At 34.1% G+C, this 25484-nt stretch overlaps 1 long non-coding RNA gene across 1 annotated transcript in view; it reads left to right on the forward strand.

The window, feature by feature from the left end:
• Positions 1-25031, forward strand: part of LOC116852395 — a 35015-nt gene extending 9984 nt beyond the window's left edge. The window contains exon 3 of the long non-coding RNA XR_004379764.1: positions 8152-25031. This is a non-coding gene — a long non-coding RNA (uncharacterized LOC116852395). The remainder of the gene's footprint in view (positions 1-8151) is intronic.
• The last annotated feature ends 453 nt before the right edge of the window (positions 25032-25484 follow it).

Genomic DNA, 25484 nt, shown 5'->3' on the forward strand with positions numbered 1-25484 from the left:
ACCAAACAAAAAACAAAAAACTATAAAAAAAATATATATATACAGGGTGTTTTCTCTAACTCGACCATTTAAAGTATCTCCGTTATTTTTGATGATATGAGAGAATGCTATAAGGAAAACTTGTTCGATTGGAAGGGATATATATTATGACGAGCGAAAAATTTTTCTCAAGGTCATAGTTTTTGAGATTTCGAGGTCATCGCGATTTCTTTAAATGGAATAGCCTATATATTCTTATAGCTTATCTCGAGAGCTTTCCAAAACACTATAATAAAATATTTTTTTGTTAAGAACTTCTCAAGTAATAACACTTGAAATTTCCAGCACTTTGACAAAGAATACAAAATATCTCGTAAAATATTCATCTTTCGGTTATCTTGCCTTAATGCTTTATTGCGCAGAATGAGACAAATTAATTAGCTTAAAAAAAAAATTTTTTTTTACATAAATATATAAAAATTTTTTTGTGCTTTTTAAAGCCAATTAATTTGTCTCATTTGTCTTCTATGCAAAAAAGCATTAAAGCAAAATAACCGAAAGATGAATATTTTACGAGATATTTTGTATTCTATGTCAAAGTGCTGGAAATTTCAAGTGTTATTATTCAAAAAGTTCTTAATGAAAAAATATTTTATTATAGTGTTTTATTATAGTGTTTTGGAAAGCTCTCGAGATAAGCTATAAGAATATGTAATAATATATAGGCTATTCCATTTAAAAAAATCGCGATGACCTTGAAATCTCAAAAACTATGACCTCGAGAAAAATTTTTCGCTTATCATAATATGTGTCCCTTCCAATCGAACAAGTTTTCCCCGTAGTATTTTCCCGTATCATCAAAAACAACGGAGATATTTTAAATAGTCGAGTTAGAGGAAACACCCTGTATATATGGTGTCCCAGATTCACCTCCGCATATTTTGTGGGAATGTAGAACAAGTCGAGGTGAATATAAAATCCCATATCGTTTTGCGATATTCGCAATAAATCTCAAGATATTAATTAAAACAGATTGGTGAATGATCAGGCGCGATATGGTAGATGAGCTGCAGTGGTGCCGTCTGCCGTTGTATACTTATACATTAGGTTAAACGGAACAAAAAGTCTTCTATCATTTTGCAAATGATCATATAGATTTTTAGATATTAATTAAAGAAAATTTGTGCATTATGGTATACAGTCATGTAACAATTTTCTTTAATTAATATCTAAAAATCTATGTCATTTGCAAAATGACACAGGACTTTTTTGTTCAGTTTGATGAATAAGTATATAACGGCAGACGGCGCCACGCAACTCATCTACCATATCGCGCGTAATCACTCACCAATCTTCTTTAATTAATCTCGACTATTATTGTGAATATCATAAAACAGTATAGGACTTTTATGTTTACCTCGACTTGTTCTACATCTCCACAAAATATGCGAAGAGTCTGTGACATCCTGTATATATAAAATATAATAATGTAAATATTATATATTAAATATTATATATTATATATAATATAATAATGTATAATATAATGTGTGTGTGTGTGTGCGTGTGTATATACACAGGGTGCCTCACACTCTCCTCCGGGCTTTTTGTGGGAACATAGAACAAGTTGAGGTGAACATAAAAGTTTTATACCGTTTTGCGATATTCGCAATAATTATCGAGATATTAAATAAAAACCTGTAAATAATTATGCAGAATATAGTAAATGAGTTATAGTAGCGACGACTACCGTCGTGTACTTATACTCACGATTTTGCGTGATAATGCGCTCATCTTCTTTAATTAATAATTAAAAATCTATGTGATTATTTGCAAAATGGTAGAGGACTTTTTTGTTCAATTTGACCTAAAGTATAAGTACACGACGGCAGTCGTCGCTATTATAACTCATTTACCATATTCTGCATGATTATTCACAAATTTTCTATAATTAATATCTCGATAATTATTGCGAATATCGTAAAATGGTATAGGACTTTTATATTCACCGCAACCTGTTCTACGTTCCCACAAAATGCCCGGAAGAGAGTGTGAGACACTCTGTATATATACAAGACGTCTCACACTCTCCTCCGGGCATTTTGTGGGAACGTAGAACAGGTTGCGGTGAACATAAAAGTCCTATACCATTTTACGATATTCGCAATAATTATCGAGATATTAATTGTAGAAAATTTTTGAATGATCATGCAGGATATGGTTAATGAGTTATAATAGCGTCGTCCGCCGTCGTATACTTATACTTTAGATCAAATTGAACAAAAAACTCCCCTACCATTTTCCAAATAATCACATAGATTTTTAATTATTAATTAAAGAAGATTATTGCACGATTTTGCGTGATAATGCACTCATCTTCTTTAATTAATAATTAAAAATCTATGTGATTATTCGCAAAATGGTAGAGGACTTTTTTGTTCAATTTGACCTAAAGTATAAGTACACGACGGCAGTCGTCGCTATTATAACTCATTTACCATATTCTGCATGATTATTCACAAATTTTCTATAATTAATATCTCAATAATTATTGCGCATATCGCAAAACGGTACAGGACTTTTATGTTCACCACAACCTCTTCTACGTTCCTACAAAATGCCCGGAGGAGAGTGTGAGACATCCTGTATATATATATATATATATATATATATATATACAGGATGTCCCGTATAAAACGAGCCAAAAGAAAAATATAAGTAAAGCGGATAAAAGTGAAAAATATGGCCGAAGTCATTTTTTTAACAACTACGTAAAATTTCGAGTTATTGTACTTGTATATAAATGTACTTGTAACAGTATTATTGTACTTGTATTAAACAATATTATAAAAAAAATTAAAATTATTGCTTTGGCTGCATATGAGAACACTAAGAAACACTTATAAGGGAATCTCGCAAACCCGAAAATTCAGATTTTAATGAAACTGCACAGCTTAGATAAATAGATGAATTTAGATAATTTCAATTGGTACTGAAAAACGGTATGAAGGGATGATACCACCCTTTAAAGATACAGAAATTTTCGATTTTTTCAATATATTTCGTAAACTAAATGAAATATCAAAAAATGCTTTATACAAAAGTTTTATAGTAAAAATATCTTTATTTAATTATGTCACTTATTTTTTTGAAAAAAATATATTTTTAAAAATTCATCCTTTGTTCCTATATGAAAGTGTATCTATTGCGCTATGATATTATAAGTTTATTATCAACTTAAGATAAGTCATGTTACATTCTATGTATATTCCTATTCATAAATATACTAAAGCATAAGAAAAGTAATCGTACCATTTTGCTATTTTTTCCCGTATTAATATTGATCATGGAATTTTTGGACTATTTTTTCCGTGTTTCTCGTTAAAAATACTTCCGAAAACCACTATCATTTGAACCAAATAACACCGATTATCGTAATCGCGCGGATTATTCTTACATTGCGCATACATTTGTTACGTAAAAGAATGGTTTATCGATATAATAAAAATGAAATGTATTATATTTACATAAAAACTTATCGAACTAATAATTGCACAATAAACCTTCTTATGCTTTAGTATATTTATGAATAGGGATATACATAGAATATAATATGATTTATTTTAACTTGATAATAAACTTGTAATATCATAATTGCAATAGATATACTTTCACATAGGAGCAAAGAATTGATTCTTAAAAATATTTCTTTCTTCAAAAAAATAAATGGTGCAATTAAATATACTTTTATTATAAAACTTTTGTATTAAACATTTTTTGATACTTTCTTTAGTTTACGAAATATATTGAGAAAATCGAAAGAGCCGCTGTATCTTTGAAGGATGGTTTTATTCTTTCAAAGCGTCTTTTAGCATCAAGTAGAATTTCATAAATTACATATTATTGATAAATTCGGTAAATAAATATCGGTAAATACACATTATCTATCCTTATCGCTCTGTAAATTGATTCCACTACGCTGTTCACCTATAATATATCAGCTGTACATATAATTTATATCTTTTGCAGCTTATCCATATTGTTCACTTCAGTTTTGTTGTGCGATTTTTGTGAAGAGTATTTGTAGAGTTATTGGAACTGTCAAAAACTGTTTGCCAAATTTATTGTTTGAACAATACTATGAACGATTGTATATCAATAATAACTATCTGAGAAGTGGCTTTTTAAAACTGTAGTAACTATGTCTCCGGCAAACTACTGCATACCAATAGTACTTCTGAAAGTTATCTTTTCCAGTAAGTTTAGAAAACTATCAAACGCTGACAGTTACTGATAGATGGTATAGTACCTGTCACCGAAAAGACAAAAGTGATTACACTGAACTTTCAAATGTCAACAGTAACTGTAAATGTTTGTACAGTAACTATCGAGAACTATAAATATCCGAAAGTTTTTTTTTCCAAGGTTTTTTTTTATAGAGCCTTTTAACTCTAATTTTTGTTCTATGATACGCTGGCGGCAAAATAATGAAAACGTGAATGACACGTGAGACACAACAGCTACTGCTGTTCAATTGTGACGGTCGAACGTATCAAGTGTGCCGCGGCTGACTAGAATCATTCTTTAAAAATTGCCGACTAGAAGCATTCTTTAAAAATTTATGAACATTAACCCGTGATAAAGATAGTAGAGAGTCTTTATGCCCCTTGATAAAATTGTCCAACTTTCTGACACCCAGAAAGGTCAATTTTTGTCCCAACTGACAAGGGGAACCAGGTGACTGTTACGGGAATTTTAATGCGCTTTTTACAGACTGTTCTTGGGCGAAAAAAACGACATGTGTCCGGCCGTTTCAGCCAATGGGCCATAATTTTGGAGCAATCGATTTTTAAAGAATGATTCTAGTCGGCCGCGGCACACTTGATACGTTCGACCGTCACTATTGAACAGCAGTAGCTGTTGTATCTCACGTGTCATTCACGTTTTCATTACATTTTTATTTATACGTCCATATGAATAACAACAACGACGACGACGACAATAATAATAATTATTCTATATGCGAAAACTGTGAAACAACTTATGTTGGCCAGAGTGGCAGGCAATTAAGAACGCGGATCTCTGAATACCGTAGAATTCCGAAAGATGGCAATTTAACTCATGTCCATATGCTACAACACAGACACATTTTTGTCCGGGATAAAGTCGAGTTTCTTGATTCTGAGCCCTCTTACAGAAAAAGATTAATCTCGAAGATACTACAAATTAAAAAACAGCGTAGTGGAATCAATTTACAGAGCGGAATTGATTGATAATGTGTGATCGATAAACATATGGCTCGCCGGTGCCAAATTTAACACGCAGTCAGCACCTCTGGACCTATGAGATAGCGCGAGCAACCGGTCATTTTCTTCGCCGGCCGCGGCGAGCCGTACGTCTCCCTGTCGTGTCACGCGCGCGCTCTAATTAGTCCACCTATTTTATTTAATAACTCGAAATTTTATATAGTTGTTAAAAAAAATGACTTCGACCATATTTTCCACTTTTACCTGTTCTACTTATATTTTTCTTTTAGCACGTCTTATGCGGGATATCCTGTATACAGAGTTCCAGATTATCTTCACAATCTCTCGTGAGGACGTAAAGCGGATTGAGATGAACATAAAAATCCCATACTGTTTTGCGATATTCTCAATAATAACCGAGAAATTAATTGTAAAAGATTAAGGAAAAACGCACGCTAAATGGTTAAGGAAGGAGCGCTCGCGACCCAGTAATATAGCAGGCAGATGTCAGTGCGCGGTTTATATCGCTACGATCCTACGTTTTGCAGCATCGCGCTGAGGCGAGATGTAGGAGTGCAGCGATGTAAGTATAGGCAGGGATGCAGATTTAGCACGTTACATTTGCAGCACGCTGACAGCGCGTAGAGGGGATGGCTCCCATAATGCGTGCCTTGTCCGTGTCCGTCTCTCACTTCACACACTTCAGCAGAAGTGAGAGGCGCACACGGACAGGGCGCGCATCATGGGAGCCATCCCCTCCCAGTTTCCAGTAGAACCAGTAGAACAGGTAAAAGTGGAAAATATGGTCGAAGTCATTTTTTTTAACAACTATATAAAATTTCGAGTTATTAAATAAAATAGGTGGACTAATTAGAGCGCGCGCGTGACACGACAGGGAGACGTACGGCTCGCCGCGGCCGGCGAAGAAAATGACCGGTTGCTCGCGCTATCTCATAGGTCCAGAGGTGCTGACTGCGTGTTAAATTTGGCACCGGCGAGCCATATGTTTATCGATCACACATTATCAATCAATTCCGCTCTGTAAATTGATTCCACTACGCTGTTTTTTAATTTGTAGTATCTTCGAGATTAATCTTTTTCTGTAAGAGGGCTCAGAATCAAGAAACTCGAAATGTTAAGCGTCTTCTACAATGGCAGTAGGAGTAGTAGTAAGAAATAAGCAGTAAGTAAATAGACCAATCACAATCGATTATTTTTGAAACGTGAGAATGGAATTGGTCAATTTGCTTACTGCTTATTTCTTACTACTACTCCTACTGCCATTGTAGAAGACGCTTAACTGAAACGGCATCCTTGAGTATAGGTAGTAGTGCGTTGTTTTTCCAATCACCGCACGCCGACATCCGTGCGCTATATTATTAGGCCACGAGCGCTCCTCTCTCAACCATTCAGTGTATGTTTTTCCTTAATCTTTTATATCTGCACTACGTTCTTACGAGAGATTCTCGTCCGCATATTTTGTGGAAATATAGAACAAGTCGAGATGAATATAAAAGTCCTGTTTTGCGATATTCGCAATAAATCTTAAGATATTAATTAAAAAAGATTGGTCAATGATCATGCGCGACCCTTATAGAAATATCATACTAAGAATCATTGATAATTACTTATTATCCAGTATTTTTAATACTGAAAATAAGTAATTATCAATGATTCTTAGTATGATATTTCTATAAGGGGGTAGATGAACTGCAGTGGCACCGTCTGCCGTTGTATACTTATACATTAGATTAAACGGAATATTTTACAAAGGATCACATAGATTTTTAAATATTAATTAAAGGAAATTTGTGCATTATGATGCACAATCCTGTAACAATTTTTTTTAATTAATATCTGAAAATCTATGTGATCATTTGCAAAATAGTAGAGGACTTTTTTGTTTAGTTTAATCTAATGTATAAGTATACAACGGCAGACGGCGCCACTGCAGCTCATCTAATATATCGCGTGTGATCATTTACCAATTTTTTTTAATTAATATCTTGAGATTTATTGCGAATATCGCGAAACGGTATAGGACTTTTATGTTTACCTCGACTTGTTTTACATTCCCACAAAATATGCGGAGGAGAGTGTAGGAGATCTTATTTATATATATAGTGATCATAGTCGCGACCGTGACTACCAAATGAAAAATTTTTCATATATAATTATATAAAATTATATAAAATTATATATAATTATACACAATTATGTATAACAATATGTATAACAAATGTATAACAAAATTATGTATAATTACATATAATCATATAAAATTATATATAATTATACATAATTATATATTATTATGTATCAAATTTGTCCATTCATGTTTATACATTCTATTTATATATGTAATTATACATAATTACGTATAATTATATATATAAATTCATGTATAATTTTACATAATTACGCATAGATTTATATGTAATTATACATAATTTTGTTATACATTTGTTATACATATTGTTATACATAATTGTGTATAATTATATATAATTTTATATGATTATATGTAATTATACATAATTATGTTTGGACAAATTTTACACATAATTTTGCATGAAAAATTTTTCATCGGGTCAGATTCATGGAGAAAGAATTAAACAAGCTTGATTGCGTGGCTGCGAAGTCGGAGCGAGAAAAAGAGAATGACATTCCCTCTCTCGCTCGCCGCACTGAACTCGGCCGAGCGTGTGTAGTCACATGGACAGACAGAAACGTCTCTGTTTGTGAGAAGTGGAGAGGGAAAAACGTCAGTGCGCCCGGGCAAGATTTTTCAGCCCTACCCTTGAGGCTAATTGTATATTTTTTATCTAAAAAAGGAATTACATCACAGCGCGCATATCAGATTATTTTTATTATTGATTTTACCTTGATTTTACCCATCTCGGTTGGGCAACAATTTCATTTCCAGGCGCTTCGACATCAACACGTTTCACCTGCAACACACGAAGAAGTCCGACAGGTAGGAGATGTACGACAGGAGTCGAAAAATCCATGAAAAAACAATAGAATTTTTGTTAACTTCATTCTCATTCCTCGGTACATTTTATATAGAGATGAATTTCCCGGCTGCGATTATTTCAATTGTGCAATTACAATGGCAAGTAGCAAACATTTCTTTTCCTTAGATCGACAGTATGTAATAAAAATGATATATACATCGTGCGAGCGACAAATTTGCAGAAAATTAACGAAATAGCGGAGTCGCGAGACGCAGAAAAAGCAGAAAATATGAAGTACATTTTTGTTGCACGATAAATTGCACAAATTACGCCGAAATCCGCGCGGAATTGGGTTATTGTATAAAATAAAAGCATTGGATTAAAATTTTACTGAGCGTTCCTGCCTTGCAAAACCATTGAAAGAGTATCAGCGTTCGCTGATTTGCGCGCGGAGAATTGCACGGAGATTTATGCGCCTGCTTTGCCGAACGGCACGAACGGATAAAGCCATTGAAACGCGATTGCATTTTTGTTCAGCTTAGCGCGAGATTCGTCCGCCCATTTTTGTTTTGCGTTTATACTGCGTGATATCGATATTCCGCGCCTCACGCGTTACATCGCGCAAATATGTGCATCAAGACCGGGCGCAAGTCCGCCCGACTATAAGCACGCTCGAAACACTTGAGCACGTATCTCTCTTTACAGAGATCTCTTTGTACACATTTGTACGGGATAACGCGTGTTTGTCGATGTAAATCGTTGCAAACCGGCCATCTTGGAACGAGAACTTGATTTTCTTCACGTACATATTAATGTATGGGATAATACGTATTTGCCGATGTTAAATCGACTAAATAGACCATCTTGGAGTGAATTCCATCAACTCCATGTACACTTTGATGTACAAAATAATACATGTTTGTCGGTGTTAAATCGACCATGAATAGACCATCTTGGAGCGCGTTTCATCACGTAAAGCCTCCACGTAAAGCTGGTTGCAAATCGGTTTGCACACTTTTCGTCGAATGAATTGCAACGCCCCAAGTTGTTAGAATTGAAACTAATATAATTCTTAAATGTAAGTGTAAAAATTACTTCTCAGAATAATGGTGTTTTGATTCAAAATAAATTCTGTCTGCCAGATTTCACAAATGCCACACTTTGTAGTGTCACCTCGATTCCTGTCATAAGCGACCACTGCGCACATATCGGCAGTATTCAATTCTGACAATTTCAAATGTTGCGACTTCATTCGATAAAAATCAATGCCAATCGATTTGCACCATATACATCAATGTACGAAATGATGTATGTTTGCCGATGTCAAATCGATAAAACATCGAATAGGCTATCTTGGAGTATTTGTGATCCTCTCCATGTTAGTCACCTGCAATTATTATGAATATCAGCCACCAGAATGGCCATTTTTGCCACATCGACGTTGCGTGTGTGCGATCGATATTTTTCAATGATAAAAACACCGATCAATCAGATTCTGAGAAAGCTGCGTGCTAACACTAACACGGCCCGTTTTTCCACATCAGTAATCATTATTGTATACTGGTCAACTTACTATGTCCTTGAAATACACCAAGAAGAGCGTCACCAGGTAACCGGAATGGCGATGGACGACGCTGTTATTTAATAATTGAACAATCACGTCCCAGACTGCGTCTTAACACTCCGATTACCACTTTACTTATGTTTGGATGATGCGTGAGTTCCCGTAGCTTCCTCGTCATAAATTTGAATGCCTTGACATCGCCTGTTTAGCTTTGAGATGGTTTTGTTAAATATTTATGAAAATATCTCGAGTGAAAACAATAACATGTCATTGATATAACATATACCCGATGTATTAAAAATGAGATTACTCAAGATTACATTTATTTTGCGTAATATTATGGAAAGCGGTCTGCGTGATATAATATAATCATTATGCGTTAAGTTTGTCTTTGAGGCAGATGCTTCCGTATGAAAAGGTCGGTTTTATAGTTCATGTTGGAGAAATATTGAGATTAAATGCGAGATCAGGCATGGGGTACGTATGGGATAATAGAATTGGATATAAATATTCTGTCACTGATATGGTTTGTTTTAAGTAATCTGACTCTGTATACTGCATGTACGATTGCATCCGGTGGTTCGAGAATTTAGGCTTGAAGGCGCCTGTGTCCAAAATCCAACGTGGTAGTCGAAGTGTTAAGAAAGATCGCACGCGAGAGTAAGTCATTTATTAAATCCAGATGGACGGTATGTTGTATGTGTGTGTGTATGAAATCTAAGAAGAAGACCAATTTACAATTAATATTCACAAGCTCATCAGCGCTTGCAAAATTTACACAAGTACATTTGTCAGGAATCAACTTCAATGTAATGGAAAGAAAATTAAATTAAGCATACCGTCCTGTATCATCCACTCTTAAGATCTAGAGAAACGATGGTAAAGCAATGGATTCGATATACTCCCAACACATACATCGGGTAGAAGTTATTTAAGGGTGATGGTCGTTGGAAAATGGACTTCGTTGAGATTTGTCGATTTGGATATTAGATTTGAATCCACTACTGGAAAGTGAAGTTAACTGACGATGACAACGAAATGATGAATACAAACAGCGTGAAAGAGACGATAACGATGAAAAATGTTGGAAGATTATGGTAAGCGATGAAAAGATCCCAGTGACGAAAAAGAAAGAGAGCCACGATTTTGCGTTATATACATCAGTTTTGAAAAAGAAAAGATCGATTGCATATCATTTCAAAATTGCACCATTGAGTTTTAGCAGGGAAAAGAGTAGGCATATTTATTTAAATTTTATTCCCTTCAGGTGCTTATTTCTATTAAATGCGACTTTAGTAAAGAAAATTATTCAAATTGTGAAAACGTAATAATTAAAAAAGAGGAAAGCCTGATTCCAGAGCAGCTGAGTTAATTTTCGAACATCTCGAAATTTCGTATTGATATCTTCCACCGTATGAGTATATAAATAAATAATATATAATAAGAGTAATTTTTGACAATATATAAAACAATTAAAATTTGACATGTGACATGGTGGACATAGATTGGTTCGCATTGAAAGACAGCTTGGTACTTACGACGCGATCAATATCTTAATTTTCCGAAAAACTAAATTACGTGAATAAAAAATAAGAAAAAATTACCGCAGTTATGTCCGCGAGAGTTCTTTTGAACAAAATGAAATACTCTTCGATTTTAATGGAGATAAATAGAAAATCGATCTTTAAAATTAAACTGCGATTAATGAAATATCATATCAGGGACGTAATAGACGATTACGAATATGGAGAATCAATATCCCAGACTCTGATTCAAACAATAATTATTCATCATTTCTTTGTTTTCTTCAGAAATGTATTGTACTTCTCAGACATTTTCTCAAGTGACGAGAACTCGTATGGAGGCTCCTTACTATTTGATTACATAAAAAATACACAATCTTTACTGATCAGTCTTGGTTTATGATGGTCTCGGTCTGAAGTTTTAGTTCAATTCAATATTAATTAGTTAATTGTTTAGTCAGTCAGTCTCAAATATTAAATCTCTCTGTCTTAAATCCACCGATTATTCAATTGGATAGTCTATCGGTTAATTGATCGATCGGTCAGCCAGTCGAGATAGCTGAGCTGCAACTGTCTAAACGCCAGCATTCTTGATAGTTCAGTCCAAATCTGCCCTTTGCCTTAATATTATATCAAGAGTAAATATCTCTTTATCTTTCTCTCTCTATATTATTCTCAGCTTTAAGTGCCACTGCGTGAGTCATTAAGATAAATAATTAAATTTTACTATACGCTTTTCTTTAAATTGATTAAAGATCTTCCGTTTCTTAAATTAAATTTTCTTAAATAGTTCCTTTTTAATTAATTATGTTTTTAATAACTGATTAACGAAGAAATGCAATTGTGCTATATAAAGACGACCTAATCAAGAACAAATATTAATTCTGCTGTCTTATCGACGCGAAATTATCACAACGTTATTTCCTTTCATACAAAGAAATTACTTAATTGCGCATTCTTGGAAACAGTATTTTCAAACGAAAATGTTTACGTAGTAGAGTACTTTTTATGTAAACGATTTTATAAACTTGTTTGTAACGATAAAAAGAAGAAAAACGAGGAGAGAGCGTATGATGAAAATGAGAGCATCGCACCGAAAGGATATAATAAATTAAATTACTGTTTTTTTAGTCAAATTAACCAGTTATTATTTAATTGAACGATTTCTTGAAATTATGTCATGGCTACTATATTTGGCAATACTCAAGCTACGTTTTTACTTGATCATTTTCTTTTTTATCTCCTAACATCTGATTCCTCAAACTGAGTCCTATTGGGGTCCTGATTCTTTGCGTATTGATGATTAGTATTATGTAATATTGTCTTGCGAACGTCTCAGTAATTAGCCTCAGTTTCCTTCTTTGTTTTTTAATTTGCCTAAATAATAATAACAAGACGTCCTCTGTCTTCTAGGGTGACGTTGGATTCATATTCATTATAATATGATTGATAATGATCATTATATTATATATTATAATCATTGTTATTTTATTACATTACATATACACATACGTTACATACATGCATACATGCATTACATTATGCTTCATGTTCCTCCTCTTTCTCAACCAACATTATCTATAGCAACATTGTTAATATTATTATTGCTGTCATTAAAACGCATAGCATATTATCAGTGTAACTGTGATTACATATAGTATAGCAAAAATGAAAGATGTAGCAGGAATAATAATATGTTTTGTCACACAATAATATTAATAATACATACATGAATATATACATATATACACATATGTTTATATACAGGGTTTCACAGAAGACTATATATATAAAAACACAATCGGTTAATAGAGCTCGCAGAAACAAATAAAAAAATCTTAATAATCGTAAGTCCACAAACTAATCTGTTTCTGACTATTTAGTTGTTCTTCACTTGTAAGCCAGTATATATACGTGTGTGTGCGTGCGTGCGTGTATGTGTATACGTATGATTACGTGCACATGTATGCGAGCGTGTGCATGTGTGTGAGAGGGAGAAATTCCGTGCTTGTAATGAAAAGTTCATAGTTGTCGTCAAGAGCGTTCAAAAGTGACGGTGCAAATCCATCGAGACATCAAAATGTGGTTAAAATATTAATAACAGTGATATAGAGTAAATTTTATTCAATCAAACGATGTGGTAGCGTCGCGGTGACAAGTACATAAAAAAAAATTACAGATTGATGACACTTTCTAAGCGATCACATGCTACATGACAAATGTCAATGGGCTACCAAAAGTTTGTTCGGAGTTCTCACGTTGTTGAGGCTTCCAATCAAGATATTTCGGAAAATAAAACTGTGACAACAAGGGTAATAATATTTTTCTGTTATAATGCTGATACAAACTTTAAATATTACGCTTTGTCCGATTGAAAATAGCGCAGTCAATCTTGAAATTTTAAGGAAACGCTTTAAAATAAATACATTATGTATCCAGTTCTTAAGTCACATATGTACGCACCTATACAGTCAAAGCGACTTTTGCCTCATAAGGTGTGTCAGTAGCGCATGCATATGCATATATTTTAATGAGTGCAATATAAATGAACGTAAATACGGGCTCGGCGTTTTCCTACATGTTGTTAAGTACACGTTTCGCAGCAGTTGTGCGACTACGGATGTTATTGTGACTAGATTCACATAGCTTTGTGAACGAATGATAGTTCTTGTTAATTTTTCTTGATATTGATTAGCCAATAATAATTTATAACGAATAAAAGTATTGTAAGAACGAAGCGTTCGTCTCCTGCTGTTGACTAAGGCAAATAAGTAAAATGCACAGACCAATTGGGATTGGCGTTTCGTGTCCCTCCGATTCGCAAGGTCTGAGACCCAAATCAGACGCAGCTAATCTATGTTGCTTGTAACCGAAGAACCGTTAATTATATGTTGTGTTACGATCGTTGTACGAAAGATGCTTTTGTGCAGAGCATCGTTTCATACGCCGTATAGTCTCGAAGACATTTGCTCACAATCAATTTACATCGAAGTACCTTCAAAGGATGTTTTTTTACCTCTAAACGTGCGAACAAGCACATGTAGAAAATATGTGTTTTATTTCTTGCTGTTCTGTAACATGTTCAAAGGCCGTTAGAGTCAACGAGGAAACACTTCCGATGGTTTGTAAGTATGAGTCTACAGGGCTATATCGCAGACTACCGTGATGATTCCATGATTGATCAAGCGTAAGTGCAACATCACTGGGGGATCTTTTGGGCAAGTTCACTTTCGCCGAAGAGATATGGTGCGTAACTTTTGTGTTTCATGCGAATTATACGTATTTTGCAAACTCTCGGGGAATGAATATCTATATGCATGCGGCCTATTAATCCCCGCTCGAAAAAAACTTTATTCTTGACAAAATCGTATTTTTTACACGATCGCTGCTACCGTTTATCCGCGAATTTTCTATTTTTCATGTAACAATATTACATAAAGGAAATTTTTTCATGCATATATGAGATGGAAAATTATCGCTGTCACACATACAGCCTGTTCAACACAAGCGTGGCCGACATTATTTCTGAGCTGTTTAATATCAAAGAATGGAACTAATTACACCTGTACTGTCTAATTAGTATTTTACAAGACGATTAATACAAAAACTTTTATTAATAAATCGTTTAGTCTCCGCAATTTCGTTTCGATAATTGTCTGACATCTTCGAGGCATATTTTCGATTAAATTGATAGCATTATTTTGGACATAAAAACCTCCATATTGAATCTGCAGTGTCTTTTTGTTTTTCCTACAGAGTTTTGCTTCATTAATCCTCAGACATTCTCGATTAGATTCGCGTCGAGTAATTGCGATAGTCAGTTTACTTGGATGTCGTTATTTTCTTTCTACTGAGAGCAAAGACAGCTTCGATGTTTCGAATCGTTGCTTGACTTTCTCTTGGAAAACACTTTTCGACATATTAAGATCCTTCTGTAAATTTCTATCACTCCTTTGACGTCCGAATTGCTGAATAGAATGCCAAGCTTTGAAACGACGTCCCAGACGTGCATCTTTATCGGATGTTTAACGGCCCACCGGTGATATCTGTTGGTGTGTGGGAGTAGACTAAATTCTCGAATAGTACTTTATACTCAAAAAGAAGCTTTATTGAAGAAAATAACATTCTCCCAATAATGATTAATATTTTTGTGCGTCCAGGAGTTTTTTTTCTTAACATGTGGAGAGAGAAGAAATTTATTAATTCGCTTTGTAATTTCAAATTGTAAGCTTGTAGACGACTTTGAATATTTCCACATGATAATTTTATAGCTTTCTTCTTCAATCCCACTTGTTCTTGGCACAGCATTAATCCAGGATTTGTAGAAAACATCTCCACGATCTGTTCATCCTCTTGGATACATTCTTTATTCCGACAAATCGTCGACGGTTTCTTCTCTTCGTACCGCTTTACCCACTTCGTTAAAAATGCCTTTGACTTTTTTATGTATTTTGCAGTCGTTTCTCAAGACATTTTCGATTCTTTCGCATGAATGCAAAGGAAGATATCGTCGAGTCATTTGACATGAAGTAAATGTTCCAGTCAGTGAAAATTGTATCCATTTATCTTAATAAATTAGTCAATACGAATCCATATCTATCCTAGACATGTGTTTTTATCTAAAATTTTATGTGTTATCAGTCATAACAAGTTCCAAGTAAAATTAAAAATCATGGTAAACGCTAAAACATCAAGGCTAAGTTTGTCATTTCCTCACAAACGTTAAACAATAACTGAGACTTTTATAACTTATTAATAACATATTGTAGGGATAAAATCTTATATAATGTATGAGAGTTTTTAATGTTACATGATTTTAAACAAACAAAAATTTTACTGGTCACGCTCTTGTTAAACAGATTATACATGACGTGGGAATCTCATAAAAATTGATGTATATGTATATTGTGTGGTAGCGAACGTGTTAACATAATAAAAAATATATAATTTTTATGTAGTCGACACAATTGTGTAATTTGTATTATCTTCTGTGTCGAAAAAAAAAACGCCGATCCCAATATTTTAAAAAGACAATATTTTACAAGGAGACGTATAACAAACTGATACAGAAAAATTACCGTATAATTCTCACATTACTTTTTTTTTACAAATAATGTTCATATATTTTCTGATATCACCAAATCGTTCCACTAAATTGAACAGAAAAAATATCTTCAAACACTGCTGATACAGTGGTTTTACTAATGTTACCTGCGGAAAATTTTACTTTGGCCCATTATTCCGTAAATAAATAAATCAATAATACAAAAGAAAAAAAAGAGTCATAATACATTTTGCATATAAATATGAATTTATTGAATACACATGTGTTTTTTTTAATAATAATTTGTTCGTATATTATACTTATTTGCTTTACTCAATGACATGAGCCGTACGCGTCTTTCCTATAATACTATTATTTCTTATAATTATTATTGACTGGTCAACGTCTATGAAATATAACAACAACTATCATTCATTCATAATAGCTGTGTGAATTTAGATGCAATGACATCCGTAGTCACACAACTGTTGCGAAATATTACTACCGATATGCAGTAAAGTAACATGTGCGTGTTTATGTTCATTTGTATTGTATGCATTAAAGTATGCATACGTGAGCGCTGCGGACACACTTGAGGAGTAATCATCGCTTCACTGTGTATGTACGTATATATGTGACTTGAAAATTGGAAACATAATGTTTTTATTTTTAAGCGATTCCCGAAACCACGAGATCGATCGCACCAATTTTAATTGGTTCCATCGTAATCCGACGTTTGCGCCGATATTATGGCAGGAAAATGCATTACGTTTGTTGTCACAGCTTTAATTCCCGAAATACCTTGATTGAAAGACCCATCAATGAGAGAAATCTGAATAAGCTATTGGTGGCGTCTCGATGTTTTTCTATGACATAATCGCTTAGAAAATGTCATCAAACTGTCGTTTTTTTTTTTATGTACTTGGCGTCGCGACGCTACCATATCGTTCGATTGAATGTGACTAATCTTATCACTATTATTAATATTTTTATCATACTGTGATATTCCGTTGGATTTGCACCGTTGCCTTTAATCGCCACTGACGATAATTACGAACTTTTTATTACAAATACGGTTTTTCACTCTCTCACATACATGCACATGCAGACACACACACACACATATATGCAAACATATACATACACACGTGCGCTCGCGCGTACACGTATATATACTAGTATACAAGTGGAAAACAACTGAATATTTAGAAATAGATTAGTTTGTAGGCTTGTTGTTATTAAGACTTTCTCATTGGTTTGTGTGAGTTCTACTAATCAATTCAGTTTATCTAAAGTTTTCTGAATATCCTCTGTATACACATATATGTGTATACATATACATATACATGTACACATTATCAATATTATTATGACAATACACACTATTATTACCATCACGACTTTTGCTTTCACTATACTACATACGATTACCATTAATTAACAATATATTATGCGTTTTACTACGATAATAATGATATTAACAATGCTGCTGTAGATGATGTTGGTTGAGAAGGAGAGGGAATATGTAGCATAATGTAATGTATGTATGTATGTATGTAATGTATGTATGTATGTAATGTAATAAAATAGCAGTGATTATAATGTATAATATAATGATCATTATCAGTTTTATTATAATGGATATGAATTTGACGGCGCCTTAGAAGACAGATATCGTCTCCTTATTATTGTTTAGTCAAATGAAAGAACAAAGAGGAAAACTAATGCTAATTGTTGGGATATGCATAAGACAAAATTATTTAATATGAACTATTAATACACAAAGAATCAGCACCCTAATTGGACTCAGGTTGGGAAATCAGATGTCAGGAGATAACAGAGAAAATTATCGAGTGAAAACGTAGTTGGAACATTGGCAAATATAGTAGCTATGACTTAATTTTAAGAGATTGTTTGATTAAATAATAACTGGTTAATTTGGTTAAATAAACAATAAGTTAATTTATTATATTCTTCTGGTGTGATACTCTTATTTTCATCTCGCGTTTTCTCTTTGTGTCTCATCTTTCTACTCTTGCGAACAGGTTTAGCAAAATCATTTACGTGAGTGGTGCTCTTCTATGCAAACGTTTTCGTTTGGAGGTACAGTTTCAAAGGATACTCTATTAATTAATCTCTTATATGTAATAAGATAGCGTTGTGATGATTCCCCGTTCATAGAACAGTAGGATTAATTTTTGTAATTCGTTGGGCCCTATTTTTGTAGCAACTTCATTTCCTTTTGTTAATTAGTTTTATTAATTTAACGAATTAGAAAACGGATCGTTTATAAGGAAACTTCGATTTAATTAATAAAATATCTTTACTAAATTTAAAGAAGGCAAAGGTGAATTTTATTCCTTACCTCTGTAATTTACATGATGATGCTTAAATCTAAGAAAAACAGAGTAAGAATGAAAAGTAATATTTAACCTTGATATGATATTGAGGGAAAGGGTATATTTGTACTAAACTAACAGAGAGGCTGGCATTTAGACGCTTGTATCTCCGCTATTTCTACCGGTAAATCGATCGATTAATTAACCGACGTACTATGCAATTAACTAATCCACAGTTTCAGGACGGAGCAATTTAAGATTTAAGATTTTGGCTGACTAAATGATTAATCGAGATTGAATTGAATTAAAAGTTCAGACTGAGACTGTCATAGGTCAAGATTGATTAGTAAAAATTGTGTATTTTTTATATAACCAAATAGTGAGGAACTTCCGTGCGAGTTCTCGTCACTTGAATGAATGTCTGGAAAGTAGAGTACATTTCAGAAGTCAACCAAGGAATGTTGAATAAGTATTGTTTGAAACTGAATCTGGGATATTGATTTTCTCACATTCGTCGTTGCCTACTACGTTCCGAATATAATGTTTTATTAATCGAAGCTTGACTTCAAATATGGATCTTTTATATAGCTCTATTTTAAACCAATAAGATATTTAATTTTGTCCGCAAGGAGTCACGTGAACGTAACTGCGGTAATTTTCTTCTATTTTCTGTTTGTGTAATTTAGCTTGTTGAAAATTTGAAATATCAATCTCTGATTCTAAATACTAAGCTAGCCTTGAATGCGAACTGTTCAGTGCTCATCAAATCGTACGTCAGATGTTAATCTTACTTTATTATTAAAAATTACTGTTACTATTTATTGTTTATTGTCCATATACTTATGGTGGAAAATATTGATGCGACATTTCGAGACGTCCGAAAATTTATTCGGCTGCTCTTGAATCAGATTTTTCTCTTTTCTAATTGCTATATTTTTCCAACCTGTATAAAATTCTTAAATTGTCTTTTAAAAAGATAAGCAACAAAGGGAGCTAAAATTTAAGTAAGCACGGTTGCTCTACTTCCTGCTAAAACTCGGCGATACAATTTGTAAATGATATGCAATTGACCGTTTTCTCCTCAAAACTGATTTATTTAGCGTAAAATCGAGGCTCTCTTTCTTCTTTGTCTGTAGGACATTTTTATCACTTCCATTACCTTTCATCATTTTTCATTGCTTTCATAGCTTTCATACTGTTCGCTTTCATCATTTCGTCGTCATCGTCAGTGTACTTCACTTTTCAGTTATGGATTCCAACTTGACGTTCAAGTTCTCGAATCTCATTGACTGTCCATTCACTTACGATTGTCACCCTTGGTCAGTGGCCTTCTGTCGCGCGTGTTCTTTCTTAACACTTTGACTACAACGTTGGACTTAGGAGACGAGTTCCATTAGATCTAAATTCTCTGATTGCTGCGTGTAATCGTACATAAAGTATACAGAATCAGCTTATTTAAAACAAACTATATCAATGAAAGGATAATTGCATCCATTTCTACTATCCCATGCGTCTCTAATACTTGATCTCTCATTTAATTTCAATATTCCTCCAATATGAACTATAGAATCGACATTTTCTCATATAAAACATGCGCCACAAAGACAAACTTAATGTATAATGATTATACTAAATCACGTGGATCACTTCTCATAATATGACGCAAAATAAATATAATCTAGGACAATCTTGTTTTTAATACATCTGATATATGTTAAATTGATAAAGTTTTTTTGTCTTCATTTGATATATATTCTTATAAGGTATTTCACAAAGAACACTCTTAACTGAATAGGCACGATAAAGGTATTCAAATTGATAGCCGAAAGGGTATGGAAATTCATACATCATCCAAATATGGGTGATGAGAACATCAGAGGGTTAAGACGCAGTGCGGGGCTTGTTTGTTCAATTATCATTTGGCGGCGTTGTCCATCGCTGATTCCAGTTACCTGGTGACGTTCTTTTTGATGTGTCTCAATGACATAGTCGGTTGACAAATATACAGTAAATAACCGCTGGTGCGAGGAAGTGATGCGTATTAGTGTACTCCGCGGATTTCTCAGAGTCTAACTGATCGTCGTTTTTATCGTTCAAAAATACTAGTCATACACACGCAACATCGATGTGACCAGGAATATCACTCTGATGCTGATTTTTTATCGAAATTGTAGGAGGTTAAGGTAGAGAGGATTTAAGTTAATCCCCTCAATGGACACCAAGGCACCACGATTAGAGCTTACTTAGACATCTTATCGATTTCTATAAATCTGAAATAATACAGTTCATGCACTTGGGTCCCATCTTTAATCTCAATGTCCCGCGTTAAATCTTCGAGCCATTCGCAGGACATCTTATAGAAGCAGTTTTTGGTCATGCCAGAAATGTTGCTTGATTTGCACAGGAAATCGCACTTTATCTAATTCCTGTTTCTGTCAAGGTAGATTACCGAGATGGTAGCCACCTTGACAACGCTAGACGTGTCGTGATGTGCATTCTTCTAGTCTGTGATTGGGCCTCAGATGGTCTTCTACACAGATCGGATGGTGCCGACACCTCTACTTGGTCGCTACAGAGTAAACTGGCCACACTACTGTAGCGACTAACATTAAGGAATACTCGCAGAGTACTCCTTTATGTTTCAATTAAATTTACAGACTGAAGTCTGTATCAAATTCCATGAAAATCCCACGAATACTGCAAATAAAAGACAGTATATTCAAGCTTTATCTAAATGCTCCTGGAAGTCGTCTGACTTGTAGGAGATACCGCTTGTGACGTAACATCGCGTCATACTCGACACGCTAACTAACCTTGGCTTGGCGAGTTAATTGACCATGTTTGAAAGCCAATCATAAATATACATGTTGCCTTGAATGCTGCGTGTGATCTTAAATTCCGCCATTATGCCAAATGTTTGTACGCGTGTCAGCCATTAGTACAAGCCGCAGCTTATTAAACCACAGAAATTTCCATATATGCGTTAAGTTCTCCGCTAAATTTTACCAAACAAAACAGCACATGTTTATTTTTATATAAGATCTATATGTAAGAAAATTACAAAAAGAATAGAATGATCAATTAATGATTAATGTTTATTTGACATGTGATGTTTTAACTCCATTGACATTTTTGAAAAGTTTAATTAATCTTGGTCACTCCTTAAATATGTTGCATTAAATCAATACTTACAATTTTGTATCTATTGTTGTAAGTTCTAAAATCAATATGCGTATTCCGAATCAATTTAAACTTGCGTTTTCTTGCTAACATTACTAACATTACTAACATAACTAATTTCAAATTCGCTTTAGGCTAATTATGTATAATACTTTATTAATTAGTGACTAATTATGTATTGTGTATTTTTATGTATTGTGTGTTGTTAAATATTTTAAGCGGCGAAAGTATCTGCTAGGATTCTTTGTAGGATTCTCGTTATTATATAGTGTTGCGTCGAAAAAAAAAAAAATATATATATATATGAATATACACAACTTATTAATCTTTTGCACTTGTAAGAACAGACTAGTTGGTCAAATTATTCTTGACATAAATATTTATTAAAAAATATAAAATATTTTTAAATATCAAATATCTAAATATTTCTAAAATATAAAATTAAATTTGGAGCTATACATCGACGCATTATAATAAGCGCTCTTTTACTTTTTAATCTTTGTCTTATCGTAACAACGAAAAAAGAAATGTTGGATTAATATATTGCAGAGTGTAAAATGTTAATTATATTAAAAAGAGAGATTCTCATTATTGTTACAACTATATAGTTATAACTAATTATTATTGTTATTAGAATATACGAGCCGCGGTTACTTATAAACATGTAAGAATATTGGATCGTTGTAAACAATAATTGTTTCCATACCTAATAGAAATCTTTGCGTTGGGATTTAATTGATGCTCGCGTAGGACATATGCGTTTGTAAATTGACGTTCAGAAAGAATGAAAGTATACACATTCCATTAAGAGTGTGCTGAAGTTTCTTTCTACCACGGGTCCAGGGACCTTCTTCAGAGCGATAAGAGAGTCACTGGGACTCTGAGTGAAGCTCTGTGGAGTCACGAGAGAACTTCTGCTGCTGAAGCTAATTCAGCAACCCCTTAAGTGCTTGAGACGTGCTATGGACGACTTTAACTCGTAAATAAAAGAATGTCTGAGAAAGAGAAAGAGAGAGAGAGAGAGAGAGAGAGAGAGAGAAAGAGAGAGAGAGAGAGAGGGATTTAATTCCAACGCAAAGAGTTAAATATGTTACATTAACCCTTTGTAGCACAGGACCTTCAAAATTCGGATTCTAATAAAATATTAATGTCACACATATCTAAAATGACAACCCAAGAGATCATTCCTTTTAAAATTAATTTTTTTTTCTATTTTTATAGAATAAACGCACAAACTGAAGTGAATACTACAAGTAATATATAAAACTAGAGTACATCACTATGTACAGGCTGAGCGGTGATTTCGTTGCGAAATTACTATGCCTGAAGTTATGATTTGATTCTCTAATAAGTGATCTCACTTAAATCACTGTGCTCCAAAGGATTAAATCGATATTTACAGCTCTGTACTTGTCAAAAAGTTGTAAAATCAGTTTGCGTAGTCTGAGTCAATTAAAAAACTTGCGTTTACTTCGTGCTAACGAATGTAACTGATCTCAAGTATGTCTTAAACTAATTATCTTTACGTGTACAGGAGGTGTACAAAATAATGGCAACACTAGATCATACATAAATTAAAATTCTCTATACTTGCCATGCTACATATCGCTCGTTATTTGGAAAAACTTGTTTCCACGAGGACGATCCGATGTGAGCTGCACATCCACGATGAAGCTAGGAAACATCTAATTGCTGACAGCAATGCTAAGAGACGGAAGCAACGATGTCAGGAGCATACAACCTGGACTTTAAATGTGTAAAAACACTGTTGCAAAACATGTGCGACACTATTGGATAAATCATCCCTTATGCTGACGTTTACATCCAGCCGTATTTGTATGCAGACAACATTCCAGAAAACAATGCGACTCTGATTACCCATGTTTTCAATCGTGGGACCACATGGAGGCGGCGGTTTTATATGGATGGTATTTCGCTGACTTTTTCACACCGAAAAGTCATTTCACCGCCAATGTGGGCATGCAACATTTTTGACTACCAGATGAATCCTGCAGTTCCAGCGTTGCTTCTCAATAACGATGCCGTTTGTCGTGATGACAACGCCCTCATACACACATACACTAGAAGTGTAGTGTGTAGTCTTGATCTGCGTGAAGCAGATGAACTTGGACATCTTCCCTGGCTACTACAGTCGCCGGATTTCAAGATTATCGAGCAGACATGTTCGATATTTGCGACGTAGAGCGAGAAGTAAATGCCTACCTCTTTTGTCTTCCCTTCAACTCGAGAATGTTCATCAGGAAGAGTGGTACGAAATTCCATTGCTAATCATTCTATAAGTTAATTCTACGAATGTCACGAACGAACCGTTATTTGCTAGCATCAGTGTGTTGCCATTATTTTTTGTACACCGCGTGTATGCGTTTTTTCATCAACGATATGCTAGTTATAACGCAAATCAGTTATTATCGTGTGTTATGCGCGAATTGTTACATACATATTCTATAAACAATTACCATCTTGTTACACATGTTATGATGTTTGAAATTTTACTCGCAGTTACGATTTAATCGTACCATGGAATCGTATTATGGAAATCGTATTATTGTAACCGGACCGATGAGAGTCACGCTTCTCATCTAGATTGTATAACATTACTTCAAAGTTGCGCTACCGAGCGAGCAAGCGAGAGAGAGAGAGAGAGAGAGAGAGAGAGAGAGAGAGAGAGATTTAAATGAACGTTGCGATATGCCGAGGACGATTCTTCAATCCTCGCATAGACGTCATCAAGAGGATAGGACATCCACCTGCCTGGCCTGGGAAAATCGTTGATAACAATCTGCGTATCTCAAGGAGCGAGACGCTCGACGTACTTCCTGATTATTATTAGCTTGCTACCTGGATCAATGCAGGAATTCATCGTGGATCTCATCATGGGGGACAGTGACGTGCCGTCGTTCTCATTGCGCGTCTGAAGAAGTTTTTCATGTACATGTTCCGTGGAGCTGTGATCACATATTTTTTATACACTTTTACACATTTAGCCGAGACTTATATACGGAACAGCACTCGCATTCACCGTTGCCTTAATCGCGCGTCTAGATAAAATCTTCTATATACATGCGCGCGTTAAATGTTCCGCAGAGCTAATTATATATTTTTATATCTATTCTTACACATTCAGCCGATGATTGTACCAAAATATTGAAAAGGTTCGTAACTGCGACTAACAAAATAAAGCAAGAATTGCGCATAAATATGGCTAAAATGCTTATTGACCGCTCCTACCTTCTTCCTTCTCTTTCTTGTTCAACAAATTATTGCTTCCGTAAAAATTCGGTTATTATTTTATTTTTTACTCTGTCTTTTTGTCACAAGTGTTAGAGGCGTATTATACTGGAATATTCCTACGATATTAAATAGAATTTTAGATTCAGTTTTTAAAACGACCCGATCAACGTATTGCTCGTTCGAATATAATTCACAACTTAATATCCGTTTATTTCAGCTAGCCGCTGGCTATTTGATCCAGTTAAAAAAGGGACATACGGCCTTTTATTCACGCACACACACACACACACCCTCGTGCGGAATATTTGGTCCACTCGCCAAGCAGACGCATGTCATACAAACTCTCTATTGAAATAGCGGTGGAATTGTTAAATTTACATGGCTGTTTTATTAAATGGTT

The sequence above is a fragment of the Odontomachus brunneus genome, unplaced genomic scaffold, assembly GCF_010583005.1.
Source record: "Odontomachus brunneus isolate Ranch 3 - 2012 unplaced genomic scaffold, Obru_v1 Obru_scaffold_222, whole genome shotgun sequence".
NCBI classification, from domain to species: domain Eukaryota; kingdom Metazoa; phylum Arthropoda; class Insecta; order Hymenoptera; family Formicidae; genus Odontomachus; species Odontomachus brunneus.